General features: G+C 37.6%; 1 pseudogene; it reads right to left on the bottom strand.

The window, feature by feature from the left end:
• Positions 1-3,170: 3,170 nt before the first annotated feature.
• LOC138145462 (CCR4-NOT transcription complex subunit 7 pseudogene) lies at positions 3,171-4,022 on the bottom strand (annotated as a pseudogene).
• Positions 4,023-12,702: the final 8,680 nt, after the last annotated feature.

Raw genomic sequence — 12,702 nt, 5'->3', positions numbered from 1 at the left:
CCCTTTATGTGTTATGCTTAATTTTGAAGAGTAAGTGATTCTTAATTGCAGCCTTAGGTCCCATTTTCTATGATCTCTAATCTTTTTTTTTTAGTATTGCCAGGTCCTTTGTGATCTTGATTGTGACTCCCTGATATTTGAATTGTTTCTTTCTTGCCATTTGTATATTTTCCTTGACCTGATACCTCTGAAATTAGGCTATAATGTTCCTTGGAGTTTTTATTTGGGGATTTCTTTCATGAGGTGATAGGTGGATTCTTCCAATACCTATTTTTGCCCTCTGGTTCTAGGACATCAAGGCAGTTTTCCTTGATAATTTCTTGAAAGATTCTGTCCAGGTCCTTCTTTTGGTTATGACTTTCAGGAAGTATAATGATTCTGACATTTTCTCTCTTGGATCTATTTTCCAGGTGTAATGGTAATGTAATTTGAATTTGAAGATCCTTTTGTATTGGCAAAGGTAACAGGTACTTAGCACTTAGTAATTAACCAAGCTTCTATTAAAGAAACAGAAGTTATGAACCCCTGTTGCTGATGTAACAGGAATGGGTTGGCTGAAACAGGAAGGAGCTAATGCCATGTGTATATAAGGAGAAGTCCCTGGTGGGTCAGACAGATCTTCTTGGAGTAAGCTTCATGTAGGCAGAAGCTGCCAGCACCAGGGACACTGAAGAGGAAAAGCTCTTCAGTTTGGAGAGAATGATTTTGATTTTGGGAATCTGGGTGAAGTGATTTTAATTCTGGGAATGAGCTGAAACATCTGCTGAGTCCAATGACCAGCAAGAGCTGCTGAGGATTTCTGAGGGCCAGTCAGACCTGAGGGCCAGCTGGAGCTGCTGAGGATTTCTGAGGGGACAGTCAGAGCTGCCAAAGATTGAGGAAGCATGACTGTGAGGCTAGTACTTTGTATGAACCTTTTTGTGGTTTTGTTGAGCCTTGACTTCCCTGGGAACAGATACTATGAAGTATTTAAGGTGGACTGGGTGCTGTGAGCTCCAGCATGGAACAGGAAGTGCTAGGAGAGCTGGACAAGGACCTGGGAGCTGTCTGCCTTTGAACTCAGGTGACATTTTGGTATATCCAGTGAGGATCTGGAACCATAGAAGGGAATCCAGGGAATCTGAGAGACCACTCAGAGTCAGGCTAAAAGAAAACTTTGCTTGGATACTGTGTAGTGACTGAGAAATTTTAATTTACTAGTGACCTAGGGGTGGAGGGCAGGTGTATTTTCTGATGATTGAATAGTGAATAAGTGACTGAATAAGTGACTGATTAAGTTAACTAGAGTGCCCCATGAGTGGAGAACTTTGAATGTTGTACTTTGTGTCTCTTAAAGAGGCAAGCCTCCTTAACGATGATTGAATGATTGAGTTACTAAATGGTTGTTCTTTGTTGAAAACTTTGTGACCACTCTGGTGAAAACTATGTGGCCCTTTCTATGATAAATTGTTGTAAATGCTATATTTTGATATTCTGTGATGAGTGGTAACATTATGAATGTTGTAACTTGATTTACTGTGAATGTTTTGCTCTGATTTGTTATGGAATAAATAGTGTTCACTATACTGTGTAATCAGAACCTTAAAAGTTGTTCACAGCAGCAGTCTTATGGAAAGCTGCTCATGCATGGCTTCACACCAGGTGAGTTGTTTTTCCTATGAGGTAGTTTACATTTTCTCCCATTTTATTATTTTATTGAATTGTTTGGTAGCTTCATAATGTTTCATAGAGTCAGCTTCCATGTGGCCATTTTTGGTAAGAAATCATTTTTGAAGCCTTTATCTACAAAAACTTTAAAAAATAAATAATACTTTCTGTTTTGCAAGTAACAATTTGAAGAAGTATCACCCAGTTGTAGCATTGTAACTAACAATAAAAGAATGTTAAAGTACAAGGGAGCAAGACAAGCTGGCAAACAGCTAATAAGACTTGAGTTAAGTGAAGGTAACACACACACACACACACACACACACACACACAGTCACCATGACTTGCTGTCCATCATCATTTCTGAGCAGCATTCAAGTTATCCATTACCAACATCTTCCTTCACATGTTCTGGCCTGCTCATATACTCCTCTCTACATGCCTAAGAAAGTATTTCACAGTTTCTGTGAATATATAGGAAATATAGTGCAAATGTATACACCCAAAATAAACAAGCATTACTCTCCCCAGGTGACTATTCACTCTAACTTGTCTTGCCATTTTGTTGTTTTACAACAAATCTCAATCATTTTTGTCTTTGTAGCAACTACAAAAACATGAACTCTTCTAATTTAATTTGGTGTAAGACATACATAAGGCAACTTGCTCTCTCTAGATATATTGCCTTGTAAAGTTGTCAAAACAAGGGCTCTTTTATGGGGAATGGGTGAAGGACATCCCATATTGGGGAAGGGAGAGGTAAAAGCAAGTAAGAAAGTGAATCAAGGCAAAGGCATGGCCATGCAATGCAGGCAGCTCTGGCACATGGGCATAAAGCTGCTGCTAATCACTTCTTCAGTCCCAAAGCCCATTCAAAGACCAATCCAAAGCCCACCAGGCCTGGTGAACAGGAGCTTCAAAGTCCCAGGGACTGTGTGCAGGGGCTCAACTCTTTAGGAGCCCCTCCTTCCCCTTTGGGAGAACTTTTCCAAGTCAATAATTTGTAGCACAGTAAATAGATACTCTTGGATGGGTCCAAAACAAGTGTAAAACTGGCAAATGATCAACTTTCAGGCTAACAGCAATGAAAATCCTAACTGCTACTAAAACAGTGGATCCGAGTCACTCTCTAAAGTGCCAAATTGATGGTCCACAATCTCAAATAGCTAAAGCTCTTGCATACTGGAAGTATGCAGTAAGTTCTAGTCAGTGCTTGTTAATCTGGGAATGGGAGAAAGAGGTGTGGTGTACAAGCTAAAACCAACTAGCTATGTTTACCAAACGACTGAGTATGATACAAATGTTCCCCATGGCCACACGTGCTCACTAACAGATGGAATAATTATACAGACAAATTTAACCTGAAGACTCTTCTACTTATCAGGATCTGTGGAAGGAATGGTCATAATCAGAAAGAAAAAGCCTTATTGTCTACTGTCCAAGGGATTTAACTGGAGATCAAACCTATATAAAAGCACATGTGTAGTTCCAAACACCAGTGCCTGATGTCCATTCATTTCATGTCAGGATTGTGTGCTGGCCTCCTCTTCATATGCATTCCTTGTATCATTCTGCGTGTAGGAGGAGCACAAACCAAGGCCATATAAGTGCCCACAATACTTGACATCTTTGATGTGATCTTCAAAGAACATTTCTCCATTTTTGAAAAAGGTCATTTCTATCAGTAACAAATTGGATCCTCCCTGGTGCTGGGGTCCTATCTGTTCCAACTCCAGTTGCTCAGCCACTTCCTGCAGGCCATCCTTAAGGTTCTTGCAGCTCTTCCCAAGGTGCTTGACATCATAGATGACCAGAAACAACAGTCAGAGGATTTCAAGGAAGTCCAGTTCTTCTTCAGGAAAGTTATAGTTGGTCAGGATTTTGAGTAAATAACCAAAGTCATAACCACTGTGAAATGAAAGCCACTTGACCCAATTACACAGCATGATGTCTAATGTCATGAGAAGTTCTGCAAAAGATTATGTCTCCATCCCTTCTTCTTCATGCTTTTTAAACTGGGTTCCCCTGGTTGCTAGGAGCTCTATGGAGTCCTAGACATACAGGTCTTCCTTTAAATTAAACTTGAAGTTGAACTGTCATGTTGAAGTTCCTGGAGGGAACTCCTTACCCATTCATGAATGTTAATCCAAGTTGAATTATCTACAAATATACATTACATTTCAATAGTTGGTACTGATAGTCAGCGTTACTTCTGAATTCTCCAATGAGCCTTGCAACCATACCTGGAAACTAGGTGTCCATGGTAACATAATTATACTTCCTTATAACTTGATGAATTTTCTTCACCTCATCATCCAGGTTGCAAGCCCAAGCTTCACAATTTTTTGGCTATGATCTGCAGTCACTGCTGGCATGGCAGGAACACAAAGAGTTTAGATACCAACAAGCATCAAAATATCAACCTTGCCTGGTAAGCCATTTCACAAAAGAAGTTTCCTTATGCTTTATTTTCGCACCTTTGCGGGTGCTGACATGGTCATTATGCTCCTCCACCTTGTCGTCGCCATAGATCAGGCCTCAGCAGCAGTCCCATAGACACCTTTCACAGGTGCAGAGCAGGGGTGCAGAAGCCACATTGAATATGTGTATTTCCTTTTCCATTTGGCCAGTTGTACTCTTTAAGGAGTTATTTTCTTCAGTGGATTTTTGTATCTCTTTTTTCCTTTAGGTCAATTTTACATTTTAAGCAATATTCCAGACCGTTGATTCTTTTTTTTTTTTCTTCATGATTCTCTTGCATCACTCTCATTTTTTACCAATTCTTCCTCTTTTTCTTTTATATGACCCTTAAGGTTTGTTGTTTTAAGCTCTTTTATGGGATCTTTCTGGGCTTGAGATTGTTTCCCATTTTTCTTTAGGGTTTTGTCCATAGGTGTTTTGAAATTGTTCCTCATCCTCTTTTTTTTTTTTTTGATGGGGGAGGGTTTTTCCTGTCTTTTAAATTTGAGCTCTACTCCAGGGGTGGAAGGTGCATGGTCTCAGGCTTCTTGTGCTAGTGGTTGCAGGGCCTGGCTTTACCTGGTAGTGTCCTGATATTGTACTTAGGCCCATAGAGGACCCTCATGTCTGGTGCTGTGCTGCGGAGGTGGGCTGGGGGTTGGCTTGCACTGGTGGAGGCCAGAGGTTTCCGGCAGCTTACTTGGTGCTAAGCTGGGTTCCTAGTTGTGTTGGTGTGTGCTGAAGCACATATGGTCAAGCCTCTGGAAGCTTCCTGTTTGCCTAGGGCAATGCTAAATCATGGAGGGGCCAGTCCTGGCTGATGACTGCCTGCTTGCATAGGCACCCTTAAGGCAGTCATCTACCTGTATGCCTAGGGCTTTACAGAAGCCAGTGGTGGTTATCAGACTTGGAGTCTGATGATCCCTTTGGCTATGAAAAGACACATGGGGAGGTACTGGGGATGGCAACCCCAAACATTCATTACCTTCAACATCGATTTGTATCCTAAGTCAATGATCCCATTACAAGCCGACCCCTATATTGTACTTGACGGTTCAATCAACAATCCTGCTCAAGACTCAGTGATAGTACTATAGGCCTTCCCTACCACCATCTAGCAGAAATAATCTTTAATGCCACCCCAGTGTCAGAGCCACAGAGGTATAGGGGCAATCCTCTTCCAAAGTTCACATCTTTGTTACTTGCTTGAGATCTAAAATCATAATTTTAGACTAGATAAAATAATCCAGAGTGTTTTCTCTTTGTATTTCCTGATCGTTACTTAGGTGGACCCACTTCCTAGAGCTTTGTTGGGGCAGTTTGGGGAGAGCGCTTGACCATAAACTACTTTTTCCTACTTTCTCAGCTTTTCCAGGTTTGAGAGCTGTTAGTTTTTAAAGCCAATCCTACTGAATGTATCCAACATTTCTAGCATTTTATAAATACCATCATGCATCCCCACTCCCCATATATATTTTGTCTGTGTAATACATGGTTGGCATCTGGAACACATATGATGCAGAAGCTAAAACCACATGTCATTTGAATTCAAGAGGTGATTATCTGGTATTCTCAGGAACATTTACTTCAAATAAGGACTTCAGTACTGAAATATTCTTGTTCTCCAGAAAATACTTGAAGGCTTCCTTAGTGATCCTTGGACAGAATTACCCACTTGATATGAAAGTGTTGTAGTCCTGTACAGAGTCATATTTGGAGAACTATATTTCATGAAAACAGAATCTGGCATCAGGTTTTTTTCTCTGGATTTTCTAACAACAGACTTTGAGAAAGTACAAACTAAATTATTAGAGCATCCTGTACAAGACAATTTATAAAGAAAAAAAGGAAAAAAAAGAGAGCATAGGTAATTTAGTTCCCTGATAATACATGATCTCTTTAAAATAGAGCTTTTAAAAATGGCCAGTTAATATTACAACTGGGAACTAGAAACCCTCCAGGAAATAGCATCAAGTTTTTAATGTGATTTGTATTTACCTTAAATTTCAAAATATGGGCAAGTATTTTTGAGGGGAGAGGCTTGAAATAACTTTCCTGAACAATAAGTTACTCCTAGTATAATTGCAAATGGAATAGACCATAGTATAAATAAGCAAAATAATAAAGTTACATGATTACACACAGACACACACACACACACACACATATACAGAGAGAGTTGAAAAAAGGCAACATCATATTTTGTTTAAAAAGATAATTGTTTTCTTTAAAAATTATCTCCCATGACATGGTAAATAAAATTTATGTAAAACAAAAGTCAGTATTTTATGTAATGGAGAAACATTAGAGCCCTTTCCAATGTAAATAAACATAAAGAAATTATACCATTACCACTGCTATTATTTGATATCATTCTAGAAGCTCTAAACATAACAATAATGTAAAACAAAGAAATCAAGGGAATAAGCATAGGGGCTGTTTTTTTTTTACATATTATGTTTCTACAAAGAGAGCTAAAATTAATTAAAATAAAATGATATCAAAGAATGTCATCCAATGACTTGACAAGGTATCTCCTCACCACCAATGTAAAACCAATGCTTCTGAGTATGGGTTCATGTTCATTTGTATATTTTCAATGGATTTTCCTGAGATAAATATTCATTTATCTCATAGTTTGCAATAGGCAATTGTAGAATTTGGGGAATTAGAAGGAACATTAGCCGGAACCTAGTCCAATCTCTAGCCTTTGCTTCATCATTTCTTATACCTAAAATGTTTTTACACTTCCACAGGGGCCATGATTTCATTTGTGTTTTTGCCTTTATTTTTTAGTTCTCACCAGGGCCTGACACTGGGAGTACTCTAGCACTAAATGCACATTTTGTTAAGTTGATTTAATTAAGGGAAATTGAAGTGAATTGAATTAAATGCCTAAGGTCAGAACAATTTATTGGCATCTTCATCTTAAAGGCTGCTGTGTGACAAATCAGTTAAAAGGTAGCTTAGACCAACTTTCCCTTCAACACATTTACTTGAACCCAATAAGAACATCACACTGTTCTCTAGCAGTTGATAAATAGTCTAGATTCTATCCCTAAGCATAGGTAGAGTCCCTTTAGATAATTTGACGTTTGCAACGGCATTTTAGGAACTGATCCAAATAATGGCAATTATGACTCTTGTATGCCTAGAATCATAGAAAAAAGAGAAGTGGTTAATATTTCCATCAACACTCTTGTAATCTGCTTATAATATATATGCAGATATATCTAGATATATACATAGGTACATATATACATATGCACACACATGTGTATATATGTGCACATATACATACACATGCATATGTATACATATTTCAAACAGCAAACAAATATGGGCAAATGTACATAGTGGAAAGGGAATTACTATTACCAAGATATACATAATGAACTCTGTCACTTCCTATTTATGTGACATTAGTTAACTCATTTGAGTTCCCTGAACTATTTATGGAATTGGAAATTGGGAGGTAGATTTTCTGACCTCTAGGTTGCCCCCCTGCCGTAGTTCAAAAACTATTGTCATAGAATCATATGAAAACAAGTGCATAGGGTCCCTGCAGAAGACAAATTAGAACAAGGTTTTATAGAGGTAAAAAGCCTGGTTTGGTGGTAAGAAAGTAAGAACTGTGCAATCAGAGGAAGGGAAATGGTAGCAATTTAATTGTTTGTGTAAATCAATAATCTGTATTGTACCTCTTCAGAGATTATTTTGTTTTGAATGCTTCTTTGACAAAAATGCATTTTCCTCACATAGTTAGAAGACAGTAATAAAGTTACTGTCTTTTAATCAACCATAAAAGTTTTCCAAGTAAGTATGTTCAAAGGTGAATTAAAAAATGAACCTTTCCTTGCTTGGGGGAAACCTTAAAAGTTTGGGAGATCCAGAGTTGCTGTGTCTCACTAGATCAGATTTAAATGGTGGCATAGAGAAATCTCTGCCAAACATTTCCATGCTCTTGGAATAGATGGTAAGTGACAAGAAGTCTGACAAAAGCCACTTTCCTTTTTTACTACTTTTTTTCAGTCATATATGACACCATTGGGGTTTTCTTGGCAAGGATACTATAGTGGTTTGCCATTACTTTCTCCAGATCATTTTATAGAAGAGGAAAAACTGAGGCAAACAGGATTAAGTGACTTGTCCAGGGTCATACAACTAGGAAGTGTCTGAGGCCATATTTGAATTTCAGAAATGAATCTTCCTTATTCCAGGCCCAACACTGCACAATGTAGTTGATCCCGACTGTTTTATTAGCAATGTTCAGTTCTTTGAACAGTGCAGAGCCAAGGTGAAATTCATACTATTAAAGTAGCAATACTGAATACTTTCTGTTTTGCTGAATTTTAAGAAACAACCTTCTAGCAGATTGCAATATGAATGTAAGGAAGATTTTGTTATCCTTCTTAGAGTTAGTTTCTCAAGATCAATGGTCATGGAAATGTCTATTTTCCATGTATTTGATAATAACATGCAGAATAGTTCCAAGGATCCTAGAGAGTAGTTCCCAGAATCATAGGGATAGAATGTCCTATTGATGCTGTGCCATGAGATAAGGGTGACATAATATAATATTTACCATAATTTGAGCAGAATGATGATATTGTTAAAATTAAGCTGTGAGCTTAATTTTGGCAATATGCCTTCTTTGTCTCTTACCCTATAAAGTAGGCATGCACTGGTCAGTGAGTGGAGAGAAACCACAGGGAATCCATGAGGGAAAAGCCACAGTAAATCCATAGAGGAATCTGTATGTGACTCAACTTGTCCCCATTGAGGCTTGAGGGGATTTAAGAGAGTTCACTGGTGCATTTGTCTCAATTGACCCCATCTTGATGGAGGGGGAGTTGCTCACCCCTTCTCGCCAGCACCTGTGAGAAGGGTGATTAAAAAATGCTGTAGGAGCTGGTTCTCCCAGCAACCATTTAAGAAGACTAGACTAGAATAAAGCTTATTATTAACCCCTCCAAAGCTGTCTTTCTGTCTGACCAGATCAAGAATGAACCTGTTGGAGGCTGGAGACAGAGAACTCCATTGCCTCCTGTGTGTTATCTGTGAAACATATTATTAGTTAAAAATTGTATGGTTTATTCTTATCTTAAGAAATTCTATTAATATATGCTGTTTACTCTTGTACATATGAATAATGCATTTATCCAGCAACTGATTCTTATTATACACTCAGTACTTTTCTTCTTGCCCTCCTCCCCTTTGGGGGGAAACACTAGATATGACTTATAACTAAAGTATTACATAAATTTGTACCCTAGGTTAAGAAATAATGAGCCAGAGTTTGAGAATGAGGAACTTGACCTCTCCCTCTTCAGAGACCAAAATACCAAGAATGAATCCTGACTCAAACTGCCTGCTTTGATATAGAGCAGGCAATGAATTTAGTACCCTCACTCCTATGAGCCCAACAACAGATTTATAGATGTTAGAATAGCAGTATTTGTCAATAACAAATAACACTTCTTTTGATTGAACTCAGGATGACTAGGATATGAGATTCAAATTGCTAAAGAAAATAAGTAAAGAGTAAAACTTTTATAACAAACAATGAAAAGCAGTCATCTTCAAAGATGATATTGATTTGTACCCATTATGTCAATTTAATAAAAAAAATGTGTAATAATCACTCTAAATGAAGCCCAGAAGTTTCACTTAGGTTTTTTTTTTAATTACTAAGAGCTATCTGATTGCAAAAGATTTTCTCATCATGGAAGAAAAAAATCCTTTAGTGATCACCATTTTCACTATAAGTATTAACAAGTAAATTAGTGTTTAATTGCTGCTAAATGCTGATTACTCTTAAATTAATGCTTGATTGTCAGTGTATGTTTGACTTCATAAATGCTGGCCTCTCTGTACAAATAATAAAGAAGCTACTGTTGTTTTCCTAATATTTTGCCTTGCCATATGAAGTGAAAACCAATTGCAAGCAATTATGTGTGTCTGAATATATATATATATATATATATTTCATTTGTCATTTTAAACTCTGAAATTCAACTCAATTAAACAAGAATTTATTAAGCAGTTATTTTGTGTAAACCACTGGTGATAGTTTATGGTATCACAAAGACAAACTAAATAGTCCTTGTGTTCCAGCAAAAGAAGAGAGGGAGTAAGGAAAGAAGGAAGGAAGGAAGGAAGGAAGGAAGGAAGGAAGGAAGGAAGGAAGGAAGGAAGGAAGGAAGGAAGGGAGGAAGAAAGGAAAGAAGGGAGGGAGGGAGCAAGGAAGGAAGGAAGGAAGGAAGGAGGGAAGAAAAGGAGAGGAGGACAGAAGGGAGGAAGAAACAGATGAATGGGAAAAGAAGGAAGGGGGGAGGAAGGAGAAAGGAGTAACATGTTAAACTGCTTTCACTTAGTGAAACTCTGGAAAGAGAATTTAAGCTTTAGATTTTATCCTTAGGGATAGCACCTCGATATAGTGTAAGGAGGCCAGAAAAAACCTAGATGCATTAAAATATGTACAGAAACACTTTTGGAGTCATAAAAGCCTGGAAACAAAGTTAGTGTCCATTGATTGGTCATTCTCTGATCACGTCTATCACTAAACCAATTGTGGTATGTGAAAGTAATGGAATGTTCACCTACTGTGAGAAATATAATGGATACAGAGAAGTATGAGAAGACATACGATATATTGAAAAGTGAAATAAGTAGAACAAGGAAAACAATAGACACAGCAATGTAAATGGTAGAGACAACAAGACAATTGAAATTGAATACTGTGAAATTAATAAAGCAAATTTAGTCCGAAGAAGAGGTGTAAGAAGACATGTCTCCATTTTTTAAAAGGATGTTGTAATAAGAATGTAAATTTTAAAGATCTTCCCTGCCCCTAGGCTAAAGTGCACCAGAAGCCTGGGGAGGGAGGCTTGTTTTTCAGTAGATACTTTTTGATTGGCCAGTGGGTCAATAAGGTTGTTACATTCTCTGAGCCAGGAGAAGGCTATATAAGCCCTGATGTGTAGCTTTGTTTTGGGACTCACTTTGAGAAGTGTTCTGTGATTTGATCTGAATTCTGGGAAGCTGTTGTTGAGAGTCCCCCGGCTTTGAAAAACCCAGAATGTGGAAACCCAGATGTTGACTGGGTATGGATGTAATGGTTGGACAGTTTGGAAATCTGTCTACTTGATGTTTCTGCTTGATAATTATGCCTGTATACTTTGAGGTTCAGGGTGCTGACCTTTTCTCCTGAACCAGGTAAACGATATATGTCTGACTGATTAAAGTAAGCCTGTTAACCCATTTTGAGTTGCTTTCCTTTAACAAAGCAGATCCAAGAACCTGTGGTAGCTGCAAACCCTGAGGACGCTTGGGGTGCTTGCTGCTACAGATGTGAGACAATGAATGCAAACATTACAAATAATGTCAGATTTTACCATGTATTGATCACTTTTGATGACTGTTTTTCCCCTCCTATGTATTTTTATTATGAATTATTAATTTTTTAGGAGGGAAAAGGGTATGATGCACAGGGAAATGTAAGTGACATAAAAGTAAAGCAGGGCAATATTCATTTTAATTAAAATAATGACTAGGACATATGAGAAAATCACTACCAGGAAAGATTTGTGGAAATATTTTTGTTATGATAATTCCAAATATCAAAATTTAATAATTAGGTTAGTTTACCTTGAGTTATTGTAAAAGGATATAATTTTGAATAAAATTGCTCCCCCCAAATCTCACATTAAATATATAAACTTCTACTCATTTATGTAAGAATAGATAGAGTGTTTCATTTATTCACCATGTATCAGGAAGTCCTAGTTAATAGAAAGCAGAAATCTGGATAATTACTTCAGAATTATAATATAATATTATAATAGAAGACACTAAGACTCAAAAAGGTTATGTTCCTTAGCCAAAATATAAATCTAATTAGTGGCAGATACCTCCATCTAGTTCTCATGACTCCAAATTCAGGGTTTTCTTGTTTTTTGCCTTTTGGAGGGCAATTGGGTTAAGTAACGTGCCCAAGGTTACACGGCTAGTTTTGTTTTGTTTTGTTTTGTTTTTGTGGGGGTGTTAAGTGTCTGAGGCCAGAACCAAACTCAGGTTCTCCTGAATCCAGGGCTGGTGCTTTACTCACTGCGCCACCTAGCCACCCCAAAGTTCAGGGTTGCTAAATACCCACATTGCTTATTCAGAAGATTGTATAGTTATTCCACATCATGTTTATTCTTTGATGATATATGTAGCTTTCAAGTTCGTAAAATACAAAGTCAAAGTCTTCTTTTGTTTTCCATGTGATCACTGTCAAATTGGGTAACTATTAATCACTCTCAGTGATTGACCTGGATACAATGATACTGCCCAGAGGAATTTTGAAAACCGTGCTAACAATGTCCAAGTCTTATGAAAACTCAGAAAGTAAAGATTATGCAGAAAGAGGTGATGAACAGTATCTTTTATTAAATGAAATTCATCATCTCCCTATACTTACTTCAAAATTACCTGTCTTTTGAGAAGGTTAACATCCTTTGTCACTCCAATTCATGAGTCATGAGTCATCCATCACTTCATCCCCCCTTTATAACCCCACTCATATCTAATCTATTATCACAATTGTACCTG

The sequence above is a fragment of the Petaurus breviceps genome, unplaced genomic scaffold (assembly GCF_028583685.1).
Source record: "Petaurus breviceps papuanus isolate PSGF00001 unplaced genomic scaffold, PetGlider_PUasm1.0 90740, whole genome shotgun sequence".
NCBI classification, from domain to species: domain Eukaryota; kingdom Metazoa; phylum Chordata; class Mammalia; order Diprotodontia; family Petauridae; genus Petaurus; species Petaurus breviceps.
The sequence above is the reverse complement of the archived record's forward strand: the minus strand, read 5'-3'. Positions and strand labels throughout refer to the sequence as shown.